The following is a 13,748-nucleotide window of genomic DNA, read 5'->3' as shown; positions in this document are numbered from 1 at the left end:
TTGTTCACATATCTCAAATAAACTATTAGGATGAGAAGTTCCTGACATTTGTTGACAACGAAGTGCAAGAGTTTTTGTTAAATTTTTATAATTTCTAAATTTTGACGCAAAATATTTTATCATTGCATGTTTAGATTCATAACGCATGCACCAGAGGTTTAGCAATGGACCCATTGTTTTAATTACTGTTGGATAATGAAGCATAAAATGTTGTTTGGGAATAATAGGGCTATCAAAGACCAATTTGAAAAGTTGATGATGAGTTTCAATTAACGTTTCAAGTTCTGTTACCATTTTAGTACAAATTCTAGGTGCAAAGACAATAGACATAATTTTTAACAATAATAGTATTACTTGAAATTTTGTGTCTACTTCGGTTGTGACATCATCAATTATTAAAGGTAAATATCTAGTCAGACACCACGCTTGCACTGCTTTTTGTTTGATATTATTATTATTTTTGTCCAGAACAACTGGGCTAGGTCTATTGGAGCTATTTGTTGTACCAAAATCATATAAATGTATCCTTTCATTTATTTAGACAAGTGTTAATAATTTCGCATTCACAATTTCTAAAAGAAAAAGTTTTAATTCGTACTGAACAGTCCCTTCCAAAATATCGTGCATTATATCTACAGAAGATGTATCGCAAAGTTTAAAAAAATTAAGATCATTTAAGATGCTTCGAAATTTGATGCCAAAATGGTGATTATTGTTTCTTTCCGCTATACTGCTGTGTTGTTCGTACAGTTCACTTGTTCTTAAAGTACAATCTCTTGCTGAAAACATATTCTGCATCTCATGTTTGTGAGATAAACAATACCGACAAAAATAAAAAATGCCAAAAATTGGTTCAGAAACGCCATCTACTAAAATACCCTCAGTTTCCAACTTTTTTAAATCTGCAATGATAGGAGATAATATTTTATTTAGTGTAATGTCTTCACCTATGCAACTAGACTTCAAATCAGACGTAAAAAATAAAGCTAAAAGGTGTATGTTTTTTAAATTTGAGTTAAATGCATAGGGTAAATTTTGAATTGTAAAATATAACGCACCGATTTTGTGAGCTCCTGTCTTACTACCTAAAGGATTAACAGTTTCGAAGTCGTCGTAATATAACTGCAATTTTAAAAAAATATTTTTTTTGTAAAAATAATTCATTATTTTCAAGGTATGTGCCACTTGTAATTAATTCCTTTTCATGAGTAGTACACTTGAATGTTGATATATAGTCTAATATTATTTTGTTATTATTTATCAACTACTGTAGTGTTTCTAGAATAGGTACGTATTGAAATGTTCTGGGGATATTTACTTCTATTCTTGTGTTCGTACTTTTGTCGAATATGGAATCATTACGTATACCTAAATATATTTCCTTTGGCAAAACAATTTTTGAATTAATAACTTTATTTCTTTCATATGTGCTGCTATATTTATTCATTTCTATTTTAACTTTATCTCTAACACTATTTAAGAAAGAAAAAAAAAGATTTTCATTAACACTGTTATTTAACATATACTCGAACAAATTTAAAAGTAATTCATCAACCGCTTCATATACAGCTTGAAATTGTGAGTGTGGTAAACTCAGTGGCATAATTTGTTGAAAAAATATATGGAACAGTACCTCAATATCAAATGATTCATTCTGGATTTTAGTAAAAGAACCATCTTCTAATGTATTAAAATCACGATTATTATCATATTCGACACAAACAACACGCTCATCAACACTATTATCTGGAGAGTTAGTAGTGAGAGATTTAAGAGAAGTTATTGCAACATTATTGTCATCTTCAACACAAACACCACACTCATCAACAATATCAACTTGAGAATTAATAGTAAGAGAGCTAAGAGGAGTTACTGCAGCATTATTACTAGTGCTCTGTAAAAACTCTGTAGACCCAACCAAATTCTCATTATTTCTTAATAATTGTTTACCTAAATTCTCAGTTTCATAAATCAACATATGTTTTCTAAATCCATTAAAAGTTTTAAAATTTGAATAACAAAACTGAAAACAACATCTTAAATTAAGTTTCGGATTATCAAATAATCCATGAATTGTTCTTAAATGCTTGACAACCAAATAAGTTTTTAATAATTTCTTATTACATAAGGAACATACAAACATTGTAAATAATTACTCACTCGTATAACAAAAAACTCGTATAAAAAACTAACAAAAAGAACTCTAACAAGTATACAAAATCGAAAACAATGTTATCATTAATCATTTAAGAGTCTAGTTCTCACTAGACACATAAGTGGAGTGTACAATATACCTTCGGTTTCAATGTCAAAATAATAGGTTTGTATGAATTCCCAAAAAAATTTTAGTTTGTGATCGTACCTTATGTTGAACACACAATGAGTCATAAACAGCAACTGGAAAGCCTCCGCACTGGAACAGTGGTCAGGGCAAGGGATGAGCTGTCTGTCCACCACTATGTGGTACTTCGTAATTGCCCCCTTATTACTATGCCCTTGTGCCAACAGAAATGGTTGTTTTCTTTGAAGTGAAGATAATATTTCTGCGACCGGTTGATTTAGCTAAAAAAATATTGTACCTACTTAAATGCTGAAAAAATGTAAGATGGCAAACCTTTTTAAAAACGATTAACCTTTCAAAGTAGGAATATCCATTTAAATCACTCACTTGTTTTTAATTAACCCTCCATTGAAGAAGTTTGGCTAGTGCTAACAAAGATCGTGTAACTTTGTCAAATTCTAAAAAATAATAAAATTAATTTGGTAACATAAATTTGCTAAAACTTTTACTTAATGTCACTTGAACCTTCCGTCGAACCTAATATTTCTGTGGCAGGTGTGGCTACTTCACTATCATATATACTTAGAATTTTCTCTGCATCATTGTTTATTTTGGCAATAAAACTGAGTTCTTTATCAGGAAAAAGTAATCGAAAATCGTGTTCAATCTGAAACATATGAGGTATGAAAGTACGTTACGTGCATAACATGCATTATTTGTTTTCTGGAAGGCAACATTCTCAGCTCATACACGAAATATTAAAAAAATATTCTTACAAGATATGGAGTGTCCAGAAATCTCGGAAAGATTGATAAAACATTAACATCCAAGGACCGCCTATAAGTGAACGTTTTTTTCATTCTGTCCAAGATTGCTTCTTGGTCTGTTTGAGGAGAAGCGTTTCTCAGAAATTCCACACAATCAGAAATTTCTGGAGTGATAGTTATTACGTTTTTATATGTATTTCTACAATCTTCTTTTTTTTCCTTCACTTCATCGGACGCGTTTTCAACAGCTTTGCGCTTCCTTCTGCGTACCGCGGCCCTAATGTCTTCATCTTTGGAATTTTTCGCGATAAAGCGTAACCTATAACTAATAAAACCTTCCCCCCATTGTCGTTTTTATAAAAGGCTTCCTAAAATTAAAATCAATTGATTTTAAGATGTAACGAAAAGTAAGCATTCATACGTAGCCCGTTGGGCCACACGGGTTTCTCAATTTAGGAAATATTGAAATAATAGCCTGTCCCAAATTTCTTTTGGCGAATTCAGGAACTGATATTCCATACATACGCACTAATTCAGAAGTCGTTGCATTGACTAATTGAATACGTAATGATTTTTTCAGAAAACCATTTCGACTGTAAAACTCAAAAATCTCATCACCCATTCTATTTCTTATAAATTTTTTCCACCCCTGCAAAAAGAAAAGTAAATGATTGGGAATAAAATAAAAAAGACATAAAAAGCCACACCTCAACAGACTTTTCTTTGTAACCCATAGGTTTTTTAAATGTTTCCTCTTTCTGAATATTAGGATCTATTCTTTTATCACTTGGTACGACTGAAATGTTTTCACTAATTTCATCCTCACTGGTAGTACTTTCGTCAGTGTCTTGGTACTCCGTACTTATAATAGAGACAGTACTTGCTGATGCAAAATTTACTACAATAAACAAATAGAACGTGATTATGTAGAAATTGTTCAAAAATTACAGAAAAACTCACATTCATCAGCAGTAGCTCTTATTTTACATACGATTAGTAAAATCGATTCGCTCGAATTTACTTTTAAGAAGTCAAGAATAACGTCTTCTTCCAAAATTGTTCCATCTTTATCATGGAAATAAATTTGCTCGTCAGCGAGCTCCGGGAATTTTAATTTTGCTGAAGTTAAATAAGCATATAAAATGATTTTTCGTTTCAATTGTATACAGGCTGTTCGTTTTTCGAGCTCCACTATGGGGATCTCAGATATTATAAGAGATACGAGGTTAGTTAAATTAGGGCAAAGTTGCGCATTATTATGCTGAACAATTACCTGAAAGAAAATTTGATGTATCGTTTTTAGTTTTTGAATTATGGAACAAAATCAAATTTTTTTAATTTTTGTTTTAATTTTTTTAAGCGAAAACTAAGAGAACTAGACGTTTTTAAATAAGACACTCTTGAGGCACTTTTTTACAAGAAATCTAAATCTGTCATCGCCTTTTCCAAGGCGTACTTGATGTCATAGTTACAACACTCAACTTAGGTTTTTCTTATGGACGCCATATTTAATACTTGTATTTTTGAATAATTTAATACTTGTATTTTTGAGCCAATTTAAGACACGTTGATGATCAGTAAACAACTCGAGAAAGAATCAAAATTTCATCTTATTCAAAATTCCCGTAACGTTTCGTACCAAAAAGTTGAGTCTTTATGCAGTGTACTTCAGTCATCGAATAAAATTGAATAATTCATTTTATTCGGCGTAATTGTTAACAAATTGTTGCAAAACTTCAAGAACGAATTGGTCGATTGAAATTCATGTCTGTTAACTAGATTAGCATAGCCAAAACGACGCTGGTCAAGTGCCGCTTGAATAGGGGGTGTTGACAAATTCGTTACAGAACAGAGCTTTTAAAAGAATATCAAATTACAAGCACACATGTGCATTCCTTATAAGAAATTGCAGCGTAATTAACGATTTCTTTGTTAAATCAAAATCAGATCACGAAACCAGTAGTTTAGAAAAACACGCGTAATTTTTCTGAACATTTTGATGTAAAATTTAACCCTAATATTTAAGGCGCAGCCGTCGAAATTCGGATGTATAAATTATTCTATTTAATTAAATTATTGTAAGCAAAAAAGTTGCATGACACGATTGCTGCCCGTTACTAACATAATCCTAAGAGGAAAGTAGACAGGAAAATCCCTAAGGAAATTGGAGAAAAACGCGGAAATGTTAAAATAGTACCGGTGTAGTACTGGGGGCGACATCTAACAAGGGGTAGTACGACCAAAATTACAGTTTCCTCACGGGGTTCTTCCCTATATTGTCTGTGTTATTTAAACAAACAAAATTTGTTGTTACATAAAATTCATTTCATTGTGTTCCAAAAACAACTTCAGACCTGACAACAACCAATTTTGGAGTTTAATTTCTCTTTCAGGATATTTGGGGAAATTCCATAGCGTTCTTGTATTCAGTTCAGATCGACGATTACCAAATTTAATGTTTAATTATAATGAAATTGTTAATCGGAAAACACCCCAGCTGTTAATTAATAATAATATTTAGAAAGTTAAACAAGGTTTGATCAAATGCCAAGACACCATAAGAGTCAAATTTGCAAAATTTCGCATATGTGGAAACTACTTAACAAGGGTAGTGGGGTAAGCGAGTTAGTGTAGCTTACGCAAGATTAGCCCTTGACTTTGGGAGGGATTGGATTTTTGACGGTCTTTCGAGGTAGTCGATTGTCGTGTTGTCCTTTAAATTTTTATAAATTTAAAACATCTTCGTTTGCCTTTTTAGTGCGTCTAAATTGTACTAAGCGCATTTAATCGTAATTTTAAATTAAACTAATTTAAATTCTTAAATTAAGTGATAGCGTTAGTGATTAGTGAGTAAGTTAAAAACGAGACAAGTTTATTGTTCGTTCGATTAGGTAGTGCTGCGAACTACAACACCTGGGAAGCAGCTAACATCCTGCGTTAGGAGGATTAAAATTTCTAGGTAAGCCCTCAAAAGGGTTAATTAGTTTTATTCAATTAATTTTATAATATTATTTTGAGTTTCTTCAAAGTCATTTCGTAATAGTGATCATTGTCATTCATCTCATAAAATTCTAGTGACCACAAATTATTTGTTCTCCAAAATTTAGGCGATAAACGCGTTATCAAAATTTCGTGATTCACACATAAATTATTCAAATTTATGAAAAATGGTATTTTACTTAAAACCACCTTGCAACAACTAATTCTAGTTCCCTTTTGAATATCACTCATTTAAGTTACAATATTAGAAGTTAGTCATCACGTTGTTACAACAAATTTGAGTGAAACGGCATCCAACAAATGTTAAACAACAACCAAAAACTAAAATCAAAACTCACGATGCTTTTCAAACTGTTGTATACAAATAGTTTAAATTTCATATGCCAAAACCTTACGAAGTAGAATGTTGTTGCTAGTTAAAGATAGGGTTAGAGTAGAACGATTTCTCTGTCGTGACGTGTTAGGCGATAAAGCAAGAGAATGTTTCTCTTTTGCGTCCAGTTCAGAAATTACAGGCTCGTGAGTTGGCCATCTTCATGGGAAGAGTCGTAGTCCTCGGGGACGCTCTTCCCCAACTTTAACAAGGTCTAAGACGCGGTGGCAGGTCGTAGTTTCCGCCCGTTGTACTTAGAATGGACGTTGTAATTCCCGTCCCAACGGCAAGTACTTCCACGTACTTGCAGGCTACTACGGACGATCGAGCAGACATAATCATCCGTGATTATCTGTAATAAACTGATATCGCGACATGGCAAAGTTCTGCACAAGTCTTTGTCAAAGCTCGTGGACGGAAAACTTTAGAGAGAAATTACTTCTACATTTATTCAGATTGATTTGTAAAAGCTTGTGTGTCCGGGTTTTGTTCGGAATTTGTCCTAGGTGTTGATCACCTGACTTTTACCGGAGACGATACTTCGGCACTAGGGCGTAAAAAAATTAAATGCGATGCACTTATCAAACATTCCGCGAGCATGTTATAATCCGACTCTGGTACAAGTAGTCTAGACACGCGCTGTCAGTTGCCTGGATCATATAAGTTCAAACAATATCGTCTGAAACATAGGTTAAATTTGCTGAATATTACTGAATTAAATTAATTCAGGTTAATATCAAAGAGTTATCAAGAAAAACTTTTCGTATCACTCAACGACTACAAAACTATTTTAAATTTAATACAAAACGAATTGTGGTTACGATTCTGATATATTTTGACGACTTTATAACACGTACACCCATAAACAATTGGCCAAATTTGATCAAACTTTCATAACCATTGATTATTGTAATCGATACAACGGAATATTCTTTCTTCTTGTAATAAATAACTTTGGAGGAAACTTGTGGTTTAAATCCCTTCTCTCATGCGTTTTGACACTACTTTGAATCCGGACTTGCGTTACGGATAAATCCTGAACCCTTTCTGTTAAGAATTAAGATCAAATTGCGATATCACTATAAGAGTGACTTCGTACATCAAACCAACACAACGTAGGTAAGCGAAATAATCATGTAGCGGATCAATTAACTAGACGAGCCAAATCATTTCGAAAAAAACAAAAGTAAAATTTAAGATTAATTAAATAAATAAATTAAATAAGTTGTAAATCATTTAAACATCGATCAACCATCATCAATCACGGTCTCACTGCAGTATATTTGCTTACCTGAAAATATTACCTGTCCAGAAAATACATAAAAAAAACAATCAACAATAAATATATAAATATATATACTTACTTAAAAAGAAACATAAGAACAGTCACACACTTATGGACGTATGTGCCAACATGTGCAATCGCATTATTCTTAGGCATGCGCATTAGAGACGTTGGCTGTAATTTTAGTGTAAATTAACACTATATAGAGCGATTTGCACCTAATAGTGTTGAAAACCCCTAAAAACTTTTGGCGCTAAATTTACAGAGTAATTTAGAGTTGATAAACACTGACAGATTTTTAGAGTAGTTTTCTAGTGTAATTTTACTTTTATTTAACTACTCTAATTGATGGACACTAGGATAGTGTATGTTTAGATTTATACATTTTTTACTGTGTAACGCATGTCTTTTTTGTAGTTGGGTTATTGCCGATACATTAGGGGAATTCTGGTCGCACACAGTGGATATCACGTTAAACCTACGAATTAATAATTCTTCTATAACATTTACAATGATTTTTTTCAAATTTCTTGCTTTTACTGTAGTTTTTACGAAATAGAATGCAACCGGCTGCTTTCACTTGTCGTACAAACCTTAAGCCATGAAAACTAATGCGCTTTTTGCCATTGCCTTTAATCTTCCTAACGAACCTAGATCTTCAAAACCTATTATTGAATCAGTTACTGAATCGTAAGTCAGATCACAGGTTAGAGCAATTTCGTCGAAACTAAGAGTACACACTCGGCTTATTTGTGTTTTTTTATGCATTCGGATAATTTATCTAACAGTCTTTTATTTATACCAGTATGAAAGGGAATGTTTTGCAAAACTTTTTGTAGTGTCGATTTAGAAGGTAATTTCCAAATTTTTGATAAAAAACGGTAACAGCGCGGACCTCTTTTATAAATGGACAGAGCTAAAGCTTTATTTTGAGGCGACCAAATTGGGATTTTTCTTGTACAATTTCTTAATTGAGCTTGAATAAAATGAACTCCGGCTTGATTTAAATTATTTTCAAGGTCTTGATACCATAAAGTTGTGGAAAAATAAGTAAAGATAAGATAGTTTTGATAGGAAACTGAGGATCTCGTCCAGCGGCGCTTTCGATATAAGTTGAAAAAAATAGGTTAAAATTTAATTTATTTGTGAACGAGTCAGCTAAGAGGTCAAAATTTTTCTTACATCCAGCATTGGAACGAAGGCTATAGTACTCTCTAGTTTGCTCAGCAAATTGTAAATTTTTTATAATTATTATTATTATTATTATAAATAAAACAATGATTAGTTTCACAACTACTATTTATTGATCTCCAGAAATTAAATAAGTAATTAAATGTGTATTTTTTATGTAGCGTTTTGTGACATTTGTATCTTTGCTATTTTTATACATTATAGTATGTATGTTCTTTTACCCGGTACACATGTGCGCTTTATTCCATGTGCGCTTTTTTCTATGAGCTGTCTTTTCCTTGTGCGCTTTTTTCTTTGTGCATTTTTTTCTTTGAGCGCTTTTTTCCGGTGCCCTTATTTCTTGTGCGTATATTTCCTAGATTCTCCCTGTTGCGTATTTTGTTTGTGATTAGCAATATTTTGATTTGGAACCTCAAATCCATTTTGCCTTTGCCTACCGTAGTCATTATTAGTACTATGATATTGATTCGTTCCGCAGGTATTAGAATTGCGCAAATCGCGACTGTCATTTTCATCAGCGACTTTTCAAGCGATTCAAGCGAGCAACATTAACCAAAGAAACAAAACAATGCATTTTCAGAGCATTTAATAAAATTAGTGAATTAATGAAGGAATGCGAAAGCAAAATTAAAGTTTTAGAAACGGTGGCTGAAATTTTTTTTGTAAACTTTAGTAATATCAATAACAGGAACTTTTTTCAACCGGTTTATATAGGTTTCGAGATCACAAATTTAAAAAATCATGAAAGAAGGATTTGAAAATTTAAAGTCGACAAATGCCGGGCGTGGTAATAATAGGAAAAAATATGGAGATTTCGATTTTAAAAAAGATTTGCAAAGAAAAATTTGGGACTTTCAAAAAGCAAAAATAAATTTTACAGTTAGTGACTTAATGGAATATGCAAGAACAGACCTAGAATATACAGGTGGGAAAACTACTTTACTCAAAATTCTAAAATCAATGGGCTACAAATATAAATTTGTGAATAATCGCAAAACACTCTGTGAGCAAACCTATTTATTGCCACAGAAAATTAAATTTTTGAGAAAATACTTGCAATACCTTAACAGACCGGACGTGACATTCATTTACCTCGATGGAACATGGATTTATCAAAATGGAACATCTGTACGACAGCGGACAAATGACAAAGACAAATTGCCAGTAAAAAAACAACCCGGCAAACGTTTCACTATTTTACACGCGGGATCAAAATTTGGGTTTTTAGATGGATGTGATTTGCTTTTAGACTCCAATAATACCGACATCGACTACCACAAAACCATGAACGGTGACATTTTTAAGAATTGGACGACCAGGGACGGATAGGGGTATATGAACCGGCCCGGGAACTTTGCATAGACCGGCCCAGGTCCCCTTCACCATGGTGAAGGAAAGGAAGGGGGGGGGGGGTGCTAACATTGTAATAAATAGTAGAATAGAGTTCAAACAGCAAAACTTAGGGCTTCAGGGTACCGAAGCGATTGTTGAGAATTGGTGTACTACAAGTTGCATACTTTTTTTAGACCTGTTTTCAGTGACAGCCAGAGAATAGGGAAGGTAAGAAATGCAAAGTCCCTAGTTATTGGTTGGAAACAAATTTTTAGCGCTCCAAGCAGAAAAGTGGCAAACTAAAGCAATGGCGGGTGATTTAAATGAAAAAACAGGCGCGTCTTTTAAAAAATTTCTATTGATGTTTAAATTTTATATTTACTTAGAGACAAACAGGGATGAAATTCGATTTTACAAATCAGATAAATCATTCATTTATTTAATTTGTAAAAACCAAATCTTATTCCTGTTTTATTCTGTTAAGGAAATTTCTACACACATTACAATAAAAAACATTTTATATAATAAATAATGCAGTATATTTTTAAAAATATAACAAAAATAAAAATCAGTTTGCCGCTAATAAATAAAATAATTTATTAATAAAATAAAACTAAAAATTTACCCCTGAAAATAAAAAGTATATATTCTGAAAAAACAACATAATAAATTCTTTAAAAATAAAACAACACTCTGAAAATACTATAAATATAAAACAAAATAAACACAACAACTATTCTATATCACAACAAAATTAACTAAGCCTCTTCATCTTGGTACGATGTCCGTCAGAGATGGTTTTCTGTCTTTGCCTGTCCCTGCAAAATTTAAAAATTAGAAAAGGTATGGCTTTTTCTAAAATTAAATCATAGCAAGGATGCTCTGTGCAATGACTTTCTGCAAAATCAAGATGTTGTTTAAATGAAATTTTAAATGTGTCTTCCAGATTTCTCTGAAAACCACTTGATGTTAAAAATTCATTTAAATAGTCATGCAAGTTTTGGACCAAAGACATTACGGCATCGCTAGCATATGTTAATCGTTGGACGTCGTCCCTTTCTCGGAAAGAAGTAAGAATGTGGCGATTGGTAATCTCCCCAGAGTACAACGTACTCCTACAATGCTCACAATCAGGAACATCAATACTTTTTAACACCCAACCTGCAACATAGGCTAGAGCTTGTGTGTCTTCTTCTGGAAGATCACTAAGTTCTGAGGGGTTAAAAGATATTGCTTGTTCATGCTGTGCCATTTGTACATCTTCTTCTTCCCGAGAAACAGAGGAATCATCTGCAAATTTCATCAAACTCAGCAAGTCATCCAACGGTTGACATGTGTCGTTTTCACAGTTCTTGTCGACATTTGATGGTGTAACCAACTTGTTGATTACGACCGTTTTCAAAGCGGCAGTGAACTGATGACACGTCGGATTGGTGTTCGCAGAACCATGCTGACGAATTGATGAAAAAAGATTTTCCAAAGGGTCCTGATTCAGTCCCCGTAAATTCAAATAACTAAATCCGTCCACATCTTTCAGATTGTTCCAAAGGAAACGGACTGACTTAATCGTCGTTTGCCAACCTTTGACGAATGAATACCGATTTGTTAGATCGGCTCCATTTTGTAAGTCAATCAGTTTCCATTGATCCAACTCTGTCAACAATTTCGACCAGAGCTCCAAATGAGGGGAATTTTGTGACAAAGCACATCGAAATGGCTTATTCCCAGACACTGCAAAATTTGACCCGTTCAAAGAGTCAAACATGTTGTCGACCTTCTGCACAAATTCAGCCGTATGAATGGCTTCAGACGGCAGAATATGTGCAAAAGAGACGAAGGTTTCGATAGCAGCAGCCACAGAGCTGCTAAGCTGTGCAGCGGCTACCTTCACCTTCATTTTCATGTAAGAGTCTTTGAAATTAAAATACTCCTTCTTTAATTTGGGCAACGATTTAAAAGTTTTTTGTTGGTCAAAATTGAAAACAGATTCAATGTGTTCGAATTTAGCATATTTGTGAGGAGCAAATTGAATTTTGCATTTCAATAATGCATTTCGCGTGTTTTTTAAAAGATGCGGCACGTCAAAAATTGTAACAATCGGCTGATTATTAATGAAGAAATAATATGAACCTTGCCTGGGATGTTGTTTGGCACAAAGCTGATTCAACGCGGAAACATTTGTAGTGCCCTGATCACAAACAGTAGCGACTACCGTTAAACCGATGTTCTGAAGTTGTGAAATTATTTCTTCAATAAGAAACTTTAGATTGTTCGCGCTAACTGTATTTGCCGTAAAGTAATAAGCAATTACTTGTTTCCACTGGAGTCTCAACCCTCGGATCATAAAAACAAGAGCATGGTTGGCTGCTTTGTTAGTGCGACCCAAGGAGCCCATGTCCTCGTAACCACTGATGTACTGTTTAGCTCGTTCATAATGAAATCCTTGACAAACCGACATCTCATCAAACAATAACGAACAGTAACGATCTGCACGTTTCATTTTTGAGACCTGATTTTTCAGGTGTTCCAAAATACCTGGATTAATACCAGTATCGAACTGAATCTTAGCTAAAATGGCTTTCAGTGTGCGGGAAGAGGGTAATTGAAAATGGACTTGCAAATACTTATACAATCTCGGACTTCTCTTGTACAAAGATAAGGCAAAAGCTTTATCCTCGTCTGTCCATCTGCGCGCGGTCGGTTGACAGGAAACATTTCGCAATTGTGAATTAATGAAAGCCTTAGTGACTTCATTCAAATTTTCGGTGATGAACTCGAATTTTCCGGCATCGTACAATTTTTGCAAAGTCTTCATCTTACCCTTTTCCTTTTCTAATGTTTTGCTCAATCTACACAACCTCGACTGAATGTTTCGATGAGCTTTGTACATCAGCTCTTTTCGCGGTGTCAAATCTTTGGAAGAACAGCCAATTTTAGTTAGAATACCGTCTCTACCTTGATTATCCAGAAACGCGAATTTGTTTACATTAAATGAGGTTTCATTATGATTCTCTAAACAGCTGCTGTTCGAAATGGTGGAATCTGAATTGTTTATTACTTCACTACTTTGCGAATGAGAGGAACTGCATAATTCATCATAAGCCAAATTTACAAAAGATGATGTTGAAGGTGATTCAACTGACAAAAGTAGTAAGTGGGCCCCTATAGGACACACCCTGATTTTCAAGGGTAATTGTGAAAAAAAAAGTAATAATATTAAGCAAATTACCCCGATTTTCAAGGTAGTTAAAAAAACATCAAATAATCATAAAAACACCCCGATTTTCCAGGTAGTTAAAAAAAATAAAAAACTACTAAGAGGGCCCCTATAGGACACACCCTGATTTTCAAGGGTAATTGTGAAAAAAGTAATAATATTAAGCAAATTACCCCGATTTTCAAGGTAGTTAAAAAAACATCAAATAATCATAAAAACACCCCGATTTTCCAGGTAGTTAAAAAAATAAAAAAATAACCCGATTTTCAAGGTAGTTAAAAAAAATAAAAAATATTATGAGC

General features: G+C 33.3%; 1 non-coding gene across 1 annotated transcript; it reads right to left on the bottom strand.

The window, feature by feature from the left end:
- Window positions 1–2,800: 2,800 nt before the first annotated feature.
- Window positions 2,801–3,650, bottom strand: LOC103313859 (uncharacterized). The gene is made up of 3 exons (XR_010336274.1): window positions 3,470–3,650; window positions 3,058–3,416; window positions 2,801–2,948 (listed from the first exon to the last, which is right to left on the bottom strand). It is a non-coding gene; the product is annotated as an uncharacterized LOC103313859 (transcript).
- Between the last annotated feature and the right edge of the window lie 10,098 nt (window positions 3,651–13,748).

This window comes from Tribolium castaneum, unplaced genomic scaffold (genome assembly GCF_031307605.1).
Source record: "Tribolium castaneum strain GA2 unplaced genomic scaffold, icTriCast1.1 ptg000138l, whole genome shotgun sequence".
NCBI lineage: Eukaryota > Metazoa > Arthropoda > Insecta > Coleoptera > Tenebrionidae > Tribolium > Tribolium castaneum.
This window is presented reverse-complemented; position numbering and strand designations above follow the sequence as displayed.